Here is a 19,163-nt window from a genome sequence, read left to right as displayed (position 1 = left end):
AGTATATCTATATAGAGCTAGAATCATATACCAGTACATCTGTATGTAGATATAGGTATATATCAGTATATTCATATATAGATATATGCCAGTATATCTATATATACATGCGGAAAATCAAAAAACTTTGCTTGCAAGTAGAGGAACTGGGTGAGTTTGTGGCTGAAAGTAGAGATCAAGTTTTCACTGCATATCCTTTAATATTTAAAAATTTCAAATGTTAGAAATACACCACTTGCGCATGATACAAAGTAAAATAACTATGTAAATTCAATAAGATTTCCCATGTTTAGATTTTAGTTAATATTTTTAATTAGGATCCCATAAAGAGTGTTTTGCTAAAACATACATTTCTGGATACAAAAACAACTAAACAATGGAGCCAAAATTTTTTCTTTTTTTCTTTACTTTTTATTTTGAGACCCCCAAATGACGGAATTTCCATATATCCTTCACCCAGCTTCCTCTTACATTAATATTTTGTACATAAATATAGTACCAACACCAGGAAATCAACATTGGTACAATATCACTAACTAAAAAGAACTTGCAGTCAAAGTACTGATGTTAACCTTGCTGGCCATACAACCATAAAAACATTTAGAAATTTCTTGCTGACTGTAAAAAAAAAAAAAAAAAGTCTAGAAGTAAAAAATTGGCAAGTTTCTAAAATGCTCTTTTTTTTTTCAATGTAGCACACATAGAAATGTTTCTGATGGTCTAGATGGAGGAAAGGATCAAGGCATTTTTCTTGTTTCTCCACTTTGCTAACTGCCAGGTTCTGATTCTTGTTCCCTGCTCAGCAAAGCGCTTCCATGATTTAAACTGGGGTTAATTTTCCACTGATCCCAAGCAAAGAGGTGATGTGGGCTTACATATCACTGTCCCTCCCCCGAACTTTGATTCTGTCACTTTCTAATTTGCCCTTCATCCAGCCAAACAGCTTTCTCAGGAGCCTCAGACGAATGCTTCTGCAACCCCCAAGACCCGTGCTGTTTCCCAATTCCCACATACCCTTTCATGTCAGTCTTGCCTGGCCTTAGTCTCAAAAATGTTGGTACTAGATGAATATGCTGCTCCAAGAAGAGTTCATCTGCAATAACAGGCAGCATGATATGCTGGGATGGTGTTGATGGGAGGGGGGCAGGGAGCTAAGGAAACCTGAATGTCTCTAGAACTGTCACTAATAGGTTTAGTGACCTTGGTCAAGTCACTCAGATGCTTTAGGTTTTCATATTTCTATAAAATAAGAGGATGAAGCTAGATGTATGTTTCTTAATATTTTTGTCATGAAAGAGATCTTTGAAAATCTGATGAAATAATTATAGAGATCCATACTCCCAGAAAAGTGTACATTGTGCCGAAATTTTTTTGTGTAGCTGAAAGAGACAAAAACATAAAATTATAGAAGATCACAGACTTTCCTCTTTATTTCACATCCTAAAGAAGATACTGTATCTGTTCTACTTTCCTCAGGGCCTTTGTTATACTGCTCAGGGTACTGTGTAGAAAGGAGAATCGGAGGTAAGAAGAGAAGCTGGATTGATTTACCTAAGGGTTAGGGCACTAATGTAGAAAGTGAGTAAGAATAGATCTAGGGTAGATAATGTGTACTTTATCAAAATTAAAAACCTTCATGCTTCCAAGGGCATCATCAAGAAAGTGAAAAACAACCCATGGGACAGGAGAAATATTTGCAAATCATGTATCCAGCAAAGGACTTATATCCAGGATGTATGAAGAACTCTTACAATTCAACAGTAAAATGACAAGTAATCCAATTTAAAAATGGGCAAGGACTTCACTGGCAGTCCAGTGGTTAAGAATTCGCTGGCCAATACAGGGGACACGGGTTTGATCCCTGGTCCAGGAAGAATCCCACATGCCGTAGAGCAGTTAAGCCTGTGTGCCACAACCACTGAAGCCCGTGCTCCACAAGAGAAGCAACCGCAGTGAGAAGCCCACACGACACAACGGAAGAGTAGCCCCCGCTCTCCCTCAACTAGATTGAAAGCCTGCACACAGCAGTGAAGACCCAGCACAGCCAAAATTAAGTATAAATAAATTAAAGGGGGGGGGGGCAAAGGACTGGAATACACATAGCACCAATGAAGGTATACAAATTGCCAATAAAATGGGCAGATGCTCAATATTGCTAATCTCAATAGTCATTGAGGAAATGCAAGTCAAAACCACAATGAGATACTAGTTGGCATCCACTAGACTGGCGTTCGTAGAAACAAAGATGGACACTACCAAGTGTTGGTGAGGATGTGAAAAAAATTGGAAGCCTCATTCTTTTCTGGTAAAAGTGGAAAACAATTTGGAAATTCCTCAAGAAGTTAAACATAGAATTCTCATCTGACCAGAAATTCTACTCTTAGGTTTATATCCAAGAGAACTGAAAACACATTTCACAAAAAAGCCTGTGCGTGAATATTCACAGCAACATTATTCAACAAAATGTGGGGAAAGAAACAAATGTCCATCAACTCATGAACAGATAAGCAACAAGTGGTATATCTACACAATGGAATATTATTCAGCCACACAAAGGAATGAGGTATTGATACATACTGTAACATCAATGAACCTTGAAAACATTATGCTAAATGAAAGAAGCCAGGCCAAAAAAAGGTCACACAGTATACAATTCTGTTTGTGTAAAATGTCCAGAATGGGCAAATCCACAGGCAGCAGAGTAGTGGTTGCCAGGGGATGGAGGAAAGAGTAAGTGGAAGTGACAGCTAGTGGGTACCAGTTTCTTTAGAGTGATGCAAATCTTCTGAAACTAGAGGTGATTGTTCCAGAAACTTGTGAATACACTAAAACCCACTGATTCGTAAGATGATAGATCTGGGGGTGGATAGACAGAGAGAATGAAGAAGGGAGCCAGTTTGGGTGGGAATTTGAGGAAGGAAGGAAGAAAGAGGAAACTTCAAGGTACCTGCCTTATAAGAGACACGGGAAAGATGGATGGGTAAAGAGGATTTTTGATATGTATTGGGATATATCTTCACCTCCTAGAAACTTTAAAAATTACACATTTTTTTGAAGAATATTGAAACTGAATTTGTGGGTTTGGGGGATGGGTTATTGAATTTAAACTGGTTCTATCTAATCCATTTATTATGGTTCTATATAATCTATTTATTTTTGGTGTACACATTCATTCAGTCGACAAATGTTTATGGAGCAACCACTGAGTACCAGGCACACTGGTGAACAAGACAAGAGGAGATGCTGCCCTCCTGGAGCTTACGGGTTAGTGGTGTGTGTGTATGTGTGTGTGTGTAGAGCAGAAGCAGAAGGAGAAGCTCAAGCATGGATTTGGTGAAACAAGCAAAAATATGATTAATTTCAAGCAGTGATAAGTGCTTACTTTTCTTACTTTTTTCACCAAGTGCTATTCTACTCTGTAGAATCTAAGTAATACTCCACTGAGTAATACTCCACAGTGTGCAACCACCTTATTCTACCTATCCAGCTTCCCAGGTGGCTCAGTGGTAAAGAATGCAGGAGGAACAAGAGACGTGGGTTCGATCCCTGAGTCGGGAAGATCGCCTGGAGCAGGAAATGGTAACCCACTCCGTATTCTTGCCTGGAAAACCCCATGGACAGAGGAGCCTGGAGGGCTATAGTCCACGGGGTCGCAAGAGTCAAGAGTCCAAGTCTTGGACTCTACAGTCCAAGAGTCAGACATGACTGCGCAACTGAGCACAGTGATAAGTGCTTTTACTGAAAGAAGGTAAATAAAATGAATAAACAGTGACAGAATTCTGAGGGCTGCATTTTAGGGGTTCATGGAGCCCTTAAGCTCACTTGGTTTAAAGACCCCAGATTCAGATTCCCTGGACAACTTAATCTCAAAGCATTTTTTAAATTTATTTTTAAAATTTTTGTAATACATGGAAGAGTGTTACATATGACAGTACATGTGCTGATCACTCCAAATTCAATACAATGGCAGTGATTTGGAACCTGCCAATGTGGAATTTGTGCTGATGGAAGAAGAGCTTAGCTGAGATTTAGTTTATATTATCAATAAAGAGTTTGTAAAATATTGATAACAATATTAAAGGGAAACCACTTAGCTAACTTCCTCTGTTAACTCCGGCATTTCCGCACAGTCCACTGCGACCGAGGCATTGAGACACACAAGTAGGCCCACACCTGGTGGGTGCTAAAACCGGAAGGAATCTTGGAGATGATCTAATAATGACTTCAGTCCCTTCAATGTCCAGAGGAAACTGATATTCAGAGGCTCAAGTTACTTAACCAAATTTCCAGTTCAGACTAGTCACAGAGCTGGGATCACAGTTCAGGTGCCCTAATTCTGAGTCCAGTCAGAAGCATTCATTTAAAAACAATTGATATGCTAATGAAAAATTGTCTCTTTATACTAAATCAAGGACCTAAAGTTCCCTCTAAAACAATATATGGCTTCTTTGTTCTGCCTCTACTCATTAACAATAATGAAACAGTATTTTGTTTCATGATTTTTTTTCATTTATTCAAGCTCTCTGGGAAACAAAACATTGCTTCTTAATTGGTTTATCAGTCAACAATAATGACTGATTTTTTTTCATTAATTTGGCAGCATTAGGAATAGGAATATCATTCAGTTGTAGCCCTCGACCTCAAAAAGCTAAACATCTAGAGGGGAAAATAAGACACGTTCACAAATAATTAGGATGTCAGCTAGATCTTGATAACTCTGTCTGATGCTACCAAGTGTCAGGAAATTCCAGAGGAGCAGTCTTGTCTGCTTGGGAGAAAGGAAATCACGAAAATATATTCTGACTTTGCAAAGCTTCAGAAAGAACTTCTGGAGTTCATGGAAAGTGTTCAAGTTTTTGGGCAACACAAAGCACATAAAACTACAAAGGGAAATCAGCAATTTCCTTAAAAGTACCCAAATAAACTGTCTTTATTTAACCAAGGGACACACTTTTTTGAATTGATTGCTGAAACTTTTAGAATGCTTAACCAATACTCTGGGCAAATATCTATAACTGCCTCCATTGCTACTGCTAAGTCACTTCAGTCGTGTCCGACTCTGTGCGACCCCATAGATGGCAGCCCACCAGGCTCCGCCGTCCCTGGGATTCTCCAGGCAAGACACTGGAGTGGGTTGCCATTTCCTTCTCCAATCCATGAAAGTGAAAAGTGAAAGTAAAGTCGCTCAGTCGTGTCTGACTCTTTGCAACCCCATGAATCGAAGCACGCCAGGCCTCCCTGTCCATCACCAACTCCTGGAGTTCACTCAGACTCACGTCCATCGAGTCAGTTAGCCGTCATATTTTAAACTGGCCACCACAACCATTTAAGAACCTTTTCAAATGACAGTGTTACATGTGCATAATGAGACTCGATAGTTTGCAATGGAATAAATGTCTTTTTAAAAAACACCCTCAGGTTGGTTTGTGTATAATTTAGATATAGGAAAATTCACACTTTTTAGGTATATAGCACTAAGGGTTTCCACAAATGGGATGCTTTTCTTGTGATTCCTACAGTTAGCAGTTAGCACAGTGAAGACCCCCCAGAACTGAATGGAGAGAAACAAGCTAGGAATCAATAATAATATAAAGCTAACATCTCCACATGTGCTGTGTGCTCAGGCAGTGGGGTATGCCCTTTATATGCATAATCTCAGCTCCTTCTCCCATTTCTATGTGAAATATTCTTTTACAAGTCTCTACAGATGAGAAAACTGAAGCTTGGAGAAGTTGAATTTTTTGGCCAAAGTTACATATTCAGGAGGTGGCAGGCTACCAAGCAGGGAGTAATTCCTGCCTGTCACTGAGTCGTTTTGAGATTTGGGGAAATTCCTTTGGCCTTTTAGGGCTTTTCTTATTTGCATAAGGAGAAGGTCCTACTAGTCTTCTGGTCGTCTGGATGTCATTGCTTCCTTATCACAGAGAGCCCCACCATCTTGCATCACAAGCAGAAGTAAAACATCTGACCAGCAGTAGCCCCAGGGTTGACAGTCTCAGGCAGCAACCTCAGAAGTTAAAGAAATGAGTAATAAAGCCACACACGCTTGGACGGAGCCCAGTCTCCACCCAAGCAAATCTTCTGATTTCCTCATCATCAGCAGTTGGCACAGGGCGAGGACAGTGCCATTTAGCGGAGGTCAGAGAAACAAATGGTGAGGAAGTCCATTCGGCCTCAGCCCAGCAGAACAATGGGGCCCCTGTCCTCTGCCCTGGCTCCTCTGGTCTTGTCACATCTTCACAGACCACGAATAAAGGGATTGGAGTTGGCCGAGCCACCCTCATTCTTTCAGTTTTCACTTCTGTGGTTGCCAAACCATCCTCCAGCACATCACCCCAGTAGCTGCCTGCTCCCATGTCCCTCTCTCAGCTATGAAAGTTCGTTATTGCCCAGTTACCTCTTAAGGAAGGGGGAACAGGAGACTGGAGAGTTGGAGGTAATGTGTGCCTCTTCCCTCGGCTTCATTAGTGAGTCAGGAGACCTACTTTCGAATTTTGACTCTGCCACCCAATGGCTGTGCACTGAGGCACTCCAGTATCTATTATGTATTTTAATTGTTGTTTTTAAAAAGGGGGCTGAAGTCAGGAAGTAAACTGTATTTCCTCTGTAACAGCTTGTTTTTCTTTGGGGTGTTGATGCTGAAGGGTCTGGGGAAGAGTATTGTTTCTTCTTGATCATTCTACACCTTGCGCTTCTCTGTACCTCGTACTTTAGTGCAGCTTCTTGTTTCTGACCTTGCCGGGAGGCTGGAGGGATCTGAGTTCTCCCACCAGGGACTGAACCCAGGTGCCCTGCAGTGGAAGCGGAGAGTCCTAACCACTGGACTGCCAAGACTTTCCCTAGAGCAGCTTCATCCATGTAGAACAACATAGCATCAAGGCATCTTGTTGTTGTTCAGTCGCTAAGTCTTGTCCAGCTTGTGGCCACCCCATGGACTGCAGCATGCCAGGCTCCTCTCTCCTCCACTATCTCCCAGAGTTTGCTCCAACTCATGTCCATTGAGTCAGTGATGCCATCCAACCATCTCATCCTCTGTCACCCCCTTCTCCCTTTGCCTCCAATCTTTCCCAGCATTAGGGACTTTTCCAATGAGTTGGTTCTTCGCACATAAAAGCCTTGGCATACTTAGTTTCTCAGTCGTGTCTGACTCTTTGCGACCCCATGGACTGTAGCCTGCCAGGCTCCTCTGTCCATGGAATCCTTCAGGCAAGAATGCCAGAGCGGGTGGCTATATCCTCCTCCAGGGAATCTTGCTGACCCAGGAATTGAACCCTCCTCTCTTGCTTTGCATGTGGATTCTTTACCAGCCAAGCTATTGGGGAAGCCTTGAGTGAGTCCCAAAGCATGGCTTCCTGGCACATTTTGCTTGATGGCACTCAGAGTAAAGGATGCCATATGCACTGTGCATTGAGGATAAACAGACAAAGCAGCCAGAGGGAATCCTCACTTCCCCAGGGGCTCCAATGTCCTAAAGACTCCGGCTACCCAGTCCCCTTGAAGCCAACCTCCACTAAGGGGGTCATTAGTTCATCACGCCTACAACATCTGTGTCCCAAGGTCCACTTCTTTTTTTATAGTTTTTTAAAAAATATTTATTTGTATGCACTTGGCCTTAGTTGCACCTTGTGGAATCTTGTTCCCTGACCAGGGATCAAGCCTGGGCCTCCAGCATTGGGAGCACAGTCTTAGCCACTGGACTACCAGGGAAGTCCCCCAATGTCCACTTCTTGAAGAACTGTTTTGAACTTTCATACAAATGGACAAATGTGGTGAATGATCATGTTGATGTGAGTGAATCCTTTTGCCTTCCTTCAATAGTTGCCACAGGGGACATTGCCAAGATTAAATTATTTATAAAAATAGTACAAGCACATATTTGAACCAATGGTGAAAGTAGACTTGCTTTTGGTCACACAAAAGGGGGAGATTTGAGTTACACAGTTACTGGTATTGGTTTGTTGATGCCAGAGCTTTGGACTGGAGTCTTTGGAAATTCCCTTGGCCTTCCCTTGTGGTTGCAAGATGGCCACAGAGAGCTGGAAAATGACATTAACACCGTGTTCCAAGCCAGTCTACAGAGTCTCTTTCCCAGTGCTCCAACTGCTCATCAAGAAGGACAAAACTTTCCAGAGGCCCTAAGCACTTTCCCTTATTTGTCATTAGCCAGAACTGGAACACATGGGCAACCTCTGCTGAGAGTAAGGCTGAGAAAGCAAATATCCAACCTGTTTCCTAGGATGCCAGTCAGGATGAAGAGGTTTTGAAAAGTCAGTAATGTCTGGCTTGTCATGCAGAGCATTTCTGGTTATAACTTAAAAGGAAAAGCCAGTCTTCATTTCCCAATATTATCCAAGCAAACTGACTTCCTATTATTAAAATATATAAACAGAATAAATTTTTTAATAACAGAACATCTGTATTTCTACAACATCTGCCAGTCCTGTCAATATTTGGCAACTTGGTCCACAATGATTTGCTCAGATTTCGTAAAATTGGAATTCCCACTTTCCTTCCTGAATGATCCAGGTTTCTTTCAAATGCCTTCATATCTTAAGGTCATAAGGTCCCTGAAAAACTGCTTCTAGCCCCTGCTCCATCTTGCTGTTGTTTTTCCTAATTGCTTCACACAGAGACTTCTGGTACATTTAGAGCTCAACATCTTATAGGGAATCAGTCTTCAAGAAATGAGATATTAATGTTTTTATTATTTTAAAGTATAATATTTTTAAATAATATTAAAACTAATAAAATGTTTATTGGTTTATTAAAAACATATTTTAATGTTACATGTGGTTTCATAAATCAAATACAGTAAAAAGCAGAAGTCTCCTGCCCCACCTTCGTCAACCTCAATTCCTACTTCCAGTCAGTAATTTTCTACTCATTTAGCTTTCTTTGTGTGTTTATATCTAAATCCTAAATGACATCATTAAATTGATATTTGTGTTTACTTTTTAATGTTAGAGTCCATCTGTTGACTCTTTCGTACAAAAAAGGAGAGAATTTGACTTCTCCATTCAGGCCTGCTTGTGTGTGCTAAGTCGCTTGTGTTCAACTCTTTGTGACACTGTGGACTGTAGCCCGCCAGGCTCCTCTGACCATGGGATTCTCCTGCCAAGAATACTGGAGTGGGTTGCCATGTTCTCCTCCAGGGAATCTTCCCCAGGGATTGAGCCCTCATCTCATGCATCTCCTGCATTGGCAGGTGGGTTCTTTACCCTCATTCATTCCTGCACCTATTTTTCTCCTCTTCCTATCATCACTATATGGTTATGTCACCTTCTTTTCTTTTAATGCTTTTTGACTTTAGCATTCTGCTCTTGTTTTATGGTTGCAAAATTTTCTCTTATCTAACGATATAAATTATTGTAAGCTTGCTCTCACTGTCTCCGTCTCTCATGTTCTTCATTTGTTATATTTGCTCCTTTCGAAGGCTTCCTTGAAACATCTGTTGATTTTTGGATGTGCATTGCTGCCACTAAAAAGCTGACCAGCAGCTCTGTGTAAATAGAATTTATTCAGTGATTAGCATCATTATATTGTGGCCGATGGGGACCCACAAGGATTGGGATCCGTAGGTCTTCTCTCTTGGGTTGGCTGACTTCCCCAAAGAGGAATTCTCCAGTCTCCTGTTGGGGGTGATAGAAAACCAGCTTCCCAGGATTACAGGAACCCGGTGTGGGAAGAGCGCTGTAGGAATTACTGCTCAGTATGAAGATTGTTACTCAGTCTGCTTCAAAGCACCACCCCATCTCCTCCACTGAGCTTGGTGCCCCAAAGCTCAGAGTTTCTCTAGAATTTCCAAGAGCAGAGCTTCTGTGCTCTATTCAGGTCAGCGATGCACAAGCTGCAGGAGCCAGGACAGGGAATCTGAGAGTCTGCTTCTTCAAGAGACTGACTGCTCTCTGCTTTTGGTCTCCTCCACACCCGACTCTTTGTTGTTTGTTTTTGTTTTGTTTTCGGCTGCACCACTCACCTTTTTGGATCTTAGTTCCCCCGACTAGGAACTGAACCTGGGCCCAGGCAGTTAAAGCACTGAGTCCTAAACACTGGACCGCCAGGGAATTCCGCACACCCGGCTTTGGACAGGTGATGCCTTCCATACCTTGGGCTTTCCGAGGTTCTGCAATGGGCATCGGGTGGTTTCCTACCAGGCATTCTGCCTCAACTCTCTCTGCCATTAAATTTCTGGTATTTTTGTTCTGCCTAGTCAGTTACCACTTTTCCATCCGTTTTCCATTTTGCAAAATAGTGTTGACCTCACTTTCTCCTCTTACTCCTCCCCTGTTCTCTTTAACTTCTTGAATTTTCACCATTTTTATTTATTTTTTTATTCTTGTGTCAGTATGGTTGGGGCTTCCCCGGTGGCTCAGAGGGTAAAGCGTCTGCCTACAATGCGGGAGACCAGCGTTTGATCCTTCGGTCGGGAAGATCCCCTGGAGAAGGAAATGACAACCCACTCCAGTACTCTTGCCTGGAAAATCCCATGGATGGAGGAGCCTGTTAGGGTACAGTCCATGGGGTCTCAAAGAGTTGGACACAACAGAGCAACTTCACTTTCTTTTTCTTTCAGTATGGTTTCATGAAAGAATAAAGATTAACACAAGCATTCAATTTATTACATTTAACTGAAAATAATGTTTCATTTTCAGGTGTCCAATTTCAGCTGGGCATATGCCCATTTAGCTATTTATGTATATATCTGACTGTGTGTATGTAGGAGGGCTTCCCAGGTGGGGTAGTGGGAAAGAATCTGTCTGCAATGCAGGAGATGCAAGAGACATGGGTTCGATCTCAGGGCCAGGAAGATCCCCTGGAGGAAGAAGTGGTAGCCCACTCCAGTACTCTTGCCTGGAGAATCCCGTGCACAGAGGAGCCTGGCGGGCTACAGTCCATGGGGCTGCAGAGAGTTGGACATGGCTGAGCAACTAAGCATAGGCAGTGTGTATTTAGAGACAAGAAAAATATATGTCTACATCTTACACGAGAGGAAGACTATACCTTCCAGTTTCCCTTGTAGCCTGCTGTGCCAATATTATGAAAGTGGAAGTGATGTGTGTACAGCTGAGTCTTGGCCTTAATGTACAACTCTGTGCTTATCTACTCTGTTTTTCCCATGGGATAGAATGTGGATGTAGCAGCAGCCAACCTCATCATGCAGACAAGGATGAAACCCTAGGGGATGGTGGTCAAACAAACGGAAGCAACTCGGGTGTTTGAATGAATAGACCCAGCATCCTGGGCCATTTACCTCCAGGCTATTATGTGAGAAAGAAATTAATTTCATATTGAGGCTTCTGCAATTTGAGGTCTCTTTGCTATGGTCACGCAGCCTATATTCTAATGCAATCCCATTGACTGGTTCACAAAGCAGATCCATGGATAAGGTGCATATCTATTGCCTGGGGTTTTTAAAAATATACGGAATTGGGCTTCCCTGGTGGCTCAGTGGTAAAGAATCTGCCTGCCAATGCCGGAGACATGGGTTCCATCCCTGGTCTGGGAGGATCCCACGTGCGATGAAGCAACTAAGCCCGTGCCCCACAACTATTGAGCCGGTGCTCTAGAGCCCAGGAAACACAACTACTGAAGCCTGTATGCCCTCGAGACAGTTGTCCTCAATAAAAGAAGCCACTGCAATGAGAACCCCGCACACCTCAACTAGAGAGTAACCCCGCTCGCCACAACTAGAGAAAACCTGTGAGAGCAACAAAGACCCAGCAAAGCCAAAAATAAAAATAAATAAAATTAAAAAAAAAATTTTAAGGAAGCATCAGATTATTTAGATATGGGTATTTTATATTGGTATTGTTTAGTTGCTAAGTCGTGTCTGACTCTTTCATGAACCCATGGACTGTAGCCTGCCGGGCTCCTCTGTCCATGGGATTTCCCAGGCAAAAATACTGGAGTAGGTTACCATTTCTTTCTCCAGGGAATCTTTCTGACCCAGGGATCAAACCTGCATCTCCTGCGTTGGCAGGCAGATTCGTTACCACTGAGCTATCCGGGAGCCCTAAGGGCTGAGTGAAGACTAAAAACCAATAGTACATATTATATTAGAATTATTTCATATTAAATTTATATGTACATATTTTAATATTTATATAGAAATACACACATGCAACATAATTATAAAATTAACTATGAAGTTCAAAAGAGAATAGAAAATGAACATGTAGCATTTTAGAGAATAATCATTAGATCAAGGTACCTAATACATCACTCTCCTGTTTTAACTAGTATCTAGAGTAATTTTATCTCTGAAGTTTTCTGAAGTAAATGCAAACAGACCTTTGAGAAATTAGGCAAACTCTTTGTTATGAAAAGAAGAAAGTGTCAGTTGCTCAGTTATGTCTGACTCTTTGCAACCCCATGGACTGTAGCCCACAGGCTCCTCTGCCTATGGAATTCTCCAAGAAAGAATAGTGTCTATAATTTATACAGTTCCAGACTGTTGTAGAGCTTTCTCATGTAGAGCCTGATCCAGTTCTACAGTCACTGTAGGGCAATTTGAAACAAAATATGTAAAATATATAACGTTTCCTGACCTAGGAAATCAGCAATACAGATTTTCTGAATTAAAGCTATCTGATAAACTTCACTCTGTTCATGACAAAGAACAGGGCTGGGAAGCAAGTGTTCTTGTTATCTCAGGAAAATTAACATTGGCTTGATAGACGAGCATGACAGCATTTTTCCAATGATCTATACTCACGGTACAGGGCCTGTTTGCCATAGCACATGGTAAGCCTTCCAAAGCTGTTTCTAAACTCCTCTCAAATAGGGGACTGGGGTCCTGTTTTTGTACAACCCGGGAGCTAAGGATGATTTCTACACTTTTAAATGGTTGGAGAAAGCTCAAAAGACGAAGAAGATTTCAGGAATATTACATGAAATTCAAATTTCATTGCTCACAAATGAAGTTGTATTGAAACACAGTCACATCGATCCAAATACATTTTATCTGTGGCTGCTTTTGCATTGTATGGCTGAGTTGAGTACTGTGACCAAATGACCTGCAAAGCCTAACATATTTACTGTCTCAGTCTTCAAATTTTGCTGACCCCTACTCCAGAGAGTAGAAAGTAAATACTCACTTTCCCAGAGATACTTGTAAGGGAGCGGGGGAGGGGGGATCATGTGACCTAGTTCTGACCAATGAAATAGCCAGGAAAGTTTGCAAGAGGGACTGTAGAAAGATAGTGTAGATTCTAATGAAGCAAAAGAAAGAGTTGACACCTCTCTCCTTCTTCCTGACTTAAACATGGATGTGATGTCTGGAGCTGTGATGACATTTTTGTCACTGTGATGAAACCAGCATGAGGTTGACTGCATTTTTATCAGTTATATTACTTTTTATGTTCAAAAATCTAATGCTTTCTTGGGTCTCTGGCACTGGAATTGATTTGAAGCAGTGTATAGTTTTTCTAAACCCAATTTTAACAATTGTCAACAAGGGAAAGAATAACTTAGATGGATGCTTCCCATGAGAAACTTTTCATTTCTTTATGAATTTGATTGTGGTCACATTACCAGTTGAGGGGAGTTCAACTTTAGCCCAAGTTAAATCTATCTGCTGGTGATAGACAGGGAAGCCTGGCACACTGCAGTTCATGGCATCGCAAAGAGTTGGACAGGACTGAGCGACTGAACTGAGAAAGAGAAAGTGAAGCTCAGAAAAGATGGTCACAGTCATAGAGTAACTGTTTCCATGGGATCCAGATTTTTGGCAAATATTCAGTCATTAATTTTGAGGCCACTTGGACAAAAGAGGGAATTAAGGGGAATGCATGACAAAAATCTCCCTCAAATGTATGGTGACCTTCCAGAGCCTTGAGCCTGTCATTCACATTGAATTCCCAGTAGCTGGGAAATTGCAGCTTATCATAGGCTATATAGCTAAGCTATACTGAAAAGCAGAGATGTTACTTTGCCAACAAAGGTCCATCTAGTCAAGGCTATGGTTTTTCCTGTGGTCATGTATGGATGTGAGAGTTGGACTGTGAAGAAAGCTGAGCGCTGAAGAATTGATGCTTTTGAACTGTGGAGAAGATTCTTGAGAGTCCCTTGGACTGCAAGGAGATCCAACCAGTCCTTTCTAAAGGAGATCAGCCCTGGGTGTTCTTTGGAAGGAATGATGCTAAAGCTGAAACTCCAGTACTTTGGCCACCTCATGCGAAGAGTTGACTCATTGGAAAGGACTCTGATGCTGGGAGGGATTGGGGGCAGGAGAAGAAGGGACAACAAAGGATGAGATGGCTGGATGGCATCACTGACTCGATGGATGTGAGTTTGAGTGAAGTCCAGGAGTTGGTGATGGACAGGGAGGCCTGGCGTGCTGCGATTCATGGGGTCGCAAAGAGTCGGACATGACTGAGCAACTGAAGTGAACTGAACTGAACTGAACTGATAGCTAAGCTAGAATTATTCATTTTCCAAAGACTGGTTTATTTTTTCTTCCTTTTTTAAAAATAGTTTTTATTGCAGTATAGTTGATTTACATGTTGTGTTAGTTTCAAGTGTGTGGCAAAGTGAATCAGTTATATACACATCTCCTCTTACAGACAGTTTTCCCATATAGGCCATTACAGAGTGTTGAGTAAATTTCCCTGTGCTATACAGTAGGTCTTTCTTGGTTACCTATTTTATATACCATAGTGTGTATATCTCAATCCCAATCTCCCAGTTTATCCCTCCTCTCCCATCCCCGTGCCCCACCCTCCCCAGTAACCATAGGCAAAGAATGGTTTAAAAGTTGCTCTCTGCAGCATTAATAAACAAAAGGCCCCCTACTGTGCCTCCAATAGGCCAAGGAAACCACCAGCTCTGCCTTCCCCCGACCATGGCCAGCCACCTGCTTGGCTTGAGGTTGAGGGGTTCTCACTGCTAAAACCAGGGAAGTCCCAGCAAACTGTGACAAGCTGGCCACTCTTCCGTGACTCCTCTGCCTGAGATTCCCCGTTGTGCTCACCTAGATAGTTCTCAATCTTGCAAGCCCAAGTCAATTCCATCCCCTCCATGTCTCCTCCCAGATCCCCCAGCCACAACTCATCTCTCTACATGGCCAAAGCTCTGGGCTGGTGTTCATCTTGTGACCTCTGCTTCCCTCTCTCTCCTGTAAGATTGTTGTTGCTGTTGTTCAGTCACTAAGTCCTGTCTGACTCTTTGTGACCCCAGGGACTGCAGCACGCCAGACTTCCCTGTCCTTCACTATCTCCCAGTTAGCTAACTCATGTCCATTGAGTCAGTGATGCTACCTATCCATCTCATCCTCGGTCGCCCCATTCTCCTTTTGCCCTCAATCCTTCCCAGCATCAGAGTCTTTTCCAATGAGTTGGCTCTTCGCATCAGATGGCCAAAGTATTGGAGTTTCAGCTTCAGCATCAGTCCTTCTAATGAATATTCAGGGTTGATTTCCTTTAGGATTTGCTTTGATCCTGATTTGAGACTGGTTTAATCTCCTCCCTATAAGATACTTTCTTCTTATAGCCCTCAAGAGGGCAAAACATATGTCTTGGGCTTTAGTTCTTTATACTGAGTCAGTGGTTGATCAACATTGTCAAATTGGGAAGATGTTCAGAACTGGGCCCCGAGCATCTTCCTCTGTGCTGTACCCAGATTTCTTGCATTTGCTGGCAAAACCACACCTTGCAGCCAGGGCCTTGGCCCCTCCACGAAAATCTCAGAATTGCCAGGAGACGCAGGAAATTCCAATTGAATCTAGTAACCACAAACAAAGCTGAAAGTAATTCTTCAGCAGATTCTTGCCAAATAATTCTGGCAGAGAATAACCCTGATGGAACTCAGTAAATTAGCAGAAAACACATTACATTCCCCAGATAGAGGATCAGACTGAAGTCACTGTGTCCGTCTGTTTCTAGAGCCCAGGGCAAAGAGAAATCACAGCCAGGATGGAAGAGAAATTTCTCCTTTGAAATAATGGCCCTGGGGCAGTTTCTAAGCCTATCAAGATGTGGAAAGGAAAATAATATCTGCAACAAAGTTGGGCCAAAAGAATGTGGTAACAGCTCCAGAGTATTTCAAAAGTTCAGTACCAATAGCTCCTTATGAAAACAGGTTTCTTGGGTCACAAATGACCACTCGGGTAAATTACCACTGCTCTGCATAAGCTCTGTCACCTAAACATCTAAACTCAGCAGTTGTAGTCAAATTACCCTGGTGGTTTGTATCATCAAACTCTCAACAATAACTGTGTGAATACATAGTTCTAATGCTCACATTGCCTAGGCAGATTTAAACAGCATTTTATTATTCTGTTTTCACTTGACTATTTGATCTTTGGGCTAGTTGCTAATATCATCTGTCTACTTGGCATAGTACTGAGGAAAAAAAGGGGTTTTAGGGTCTCCTCTAACTTCCAGCTAAGATTTTCAACTGTATAGATACCTAAGTAAGAGACAGTGGATTCATAACAGTAATCAGCTAAACAGCAAAGATCCTTATCCTGGTGGTCTGGTAGAGCTAATGAAACGTGAACCGCTAACCAAGGAGTCAGTCCTGACATCACCAGGAAAGGGTAAAGAGGAAGATAAACCTTCTTTTGGTGGGGCGTCATTTCTGAAATAACATTGCTCCTGTCACCTGTTACTGAAAGTCTCCAGGACAAGGACACGCCATGAAATGGAATGTGAACAGTCCTTTAACGTGAAATGTATCATCATGAGACATCCTCCTCCTCCATGCAGTCCTCCTTGCTTTCTTATTGACTCTTCCTTATTTTCATGGTCCTTGACCTGACCTCTGACAAAAAGGCAGTTTCTTGGTTGCTCCTTGCTAGTTAACTTACCCTTCTCTTTCTCTTCTTTTTCTTTTCCCTGGATTATGGACAGAGTAGAAGCCATAAGCCATAAAGCTGAAAAAAACCTGAATGACAAAGGAAGATAGAAAAGGGGAGGCATGTGGATGGATGTTTGATCAAGGCCTTTCCCTGGCCGGATGTCACCCCTCCCTCTGGAGCTGCAATGCTATTCAGCTGCAGCTCTGCTCTTGTCCTGAAACAACAGAGCGTGTTGCTTCCTTCAGGAACATTGGAGTGTCACTATGCCATATCTCCTGTGTTTACTCATAATAATAACTTCACTAAGTTCCATCAGTTGTATATTATTTGAAGTCAACTCCATTTTAAATAGTATAGCTAGTTCCCAAATGAATCATGTTTGCTCTTATTCTGAGTGATTTAAAATTTCCTTTATCTGAGTATTATTTCAACAGGAGTAATGAAAAAAAAAATACATATGCATCAATGTCTGTATCTATATCTATCTATATAAGCCCTTCTGCGTTTCACTAAATGTAATATGACTTACATTCCATATGTATGGATACAATGTTATTTTAAAGTTAAGTGAATTTGAAATTACAAATTATGTGATCCTATTCTTAGAGAATTGGTCCATCTAAGATCAGAGCATTCCTTTATTTCAGCATGACATGTAAAATGCGATGTCAAACTTAAGATCAAGTCTCCTTCCCATTTTGAATTTTTAAAGATGGTGAGCTGGAAAAGGCAAAGAAGGAGAAGTCAAACAGGAGACACTTCTTAAATTTGGAACACACGGCAAAATTTTTAAAGTTACTTAGGAAAACACATATACATATGATAGATATACACATGTAGTAAATACACATGTGATACATATACATATACACATGTGATAAATAAAATGAATTTTAAAATACAGTTTGGAAGGGGGAAGAAATAAACTAGGAGTTTGGGATTAACACATATACACTACTACATGTAAAATAGATAACCAACAAGAACCTCCTACATAGCACAGGGAACTAGACTCAATATTTTTTAATAATGTACAAAGAAAAAGAATCTGAAAAAGAATATATATATGTTCATACATATATAATATGTGTGTGTGGCACATATAACTGAATCACTTTGTTATGTTTACAACACTGTAAATCCACTATACTTCAATTTAAAAAATAATAAAATGCAATTTGAAGAAAGTGACCTTTCCCTGGCTTAATGCTCTATGTAGTTTCCCACCCTGCCAAATCAAGACTTCTAATTAAATGAATATTCTTCATACAACATTTTTTTTTTCATATAACATTTTAAACTTTGACAACAAATACTAGTCCATTGATAAGCCTTTCTTAGTCCTTTCGATGGTCAACACAACATTTTCCACGTCACAATGGGTCCTCAGGGTTGTTCTCAGCGCTGAGAATGGCTCCATGCCCACTAGGTTAGGGGAGTGGCTTGGACATACAAGAATAGAATCACAGCCAGGCAGACCAATAAGGAAACTTCACCATCAAATCCCACCTTTTCATTTGTAGGTAAAGAACACAAGGTCACTTACAGAGTCACACGGTCAGCTAGAGACAGAGACAGCACGCACCCCAGGGCTCTTGAGCCCTACACCCAAAGAATGGGCTCTGGCCAGGGGACCAGATGTCATGTCCAAGCTCCACCACCCACCATCAGGGTTGCCTGAGCAAAGCCCTTAGCTGCTCTGAGCCCCAGTTTCCTATGGGATAAAAATAGTACCAATCCATAGGGCTATTTCAAGAGCTAAATGCCATAATGCACATAAAGTACTTAACCCTGAATCTGGTCCATTGGAGGTGATCAATAAATATTGATTGTTACCTTTATATGATAATATTAATTAGTCTTCAGCTACAGTATTAATAAAATATTTGGAAAAATTAAAGTCAAAGCAGTATTGTACACTATAATAAAACAGCATGTCCTTTATCCAATAAAATACTTCGAGTACTGGAAACACCTGTTTTGATAGGGAACACCAGAAACATCACAGGCCTTATCAGTTTTGTCATCCAAAGTGCTGGCATCAAAGGGGGGACATTTTATTTCTGACACATTAATAAAAGGAATTTTTGAGCTTCTTCCTTTATTTTGGCAAATATCTGATGACTTGAGTTTACAAAACATCTTTATTGAGACATAATTCACACACCATGGAGTTCACCTATTTGATGTGTAGAGTTTAGGGGTTTTCAGAATATTCAGAGTTGTGCAACCATCACTACTATCCAATTTTAGAACATTTTCATCACCCAAAGTAGAAACCCAGCACCCACTAGCGGTGATTCACTTGATTGGGAATCTATCAACTGCTTGACTAGTTTTTGAATACTTCTGGATCTGAGAAATT

The sequence above is a fragment of the Bos indicus genome, chromosome 2 (genome assembly GCF_029378745.1).
Source record: "Bos indicus isolate NIAB-ARS_2022 breed Sahiwal x Tharparkar chromosome 2, NIAB-ARS_B.indTharparkar_mat_pri_1.0, whole genome shotgun sequence".
In the NCBI taxonomy this organism is placed as follows: domain Eukaryota; kingdom Metazoa; phylum Chordata; class Mammalia; order Artiodactyla; family Bovidae; genus Bos; species Bos indicus.
Note: the sequence above shows the minus strand (reverse complement) of the source record.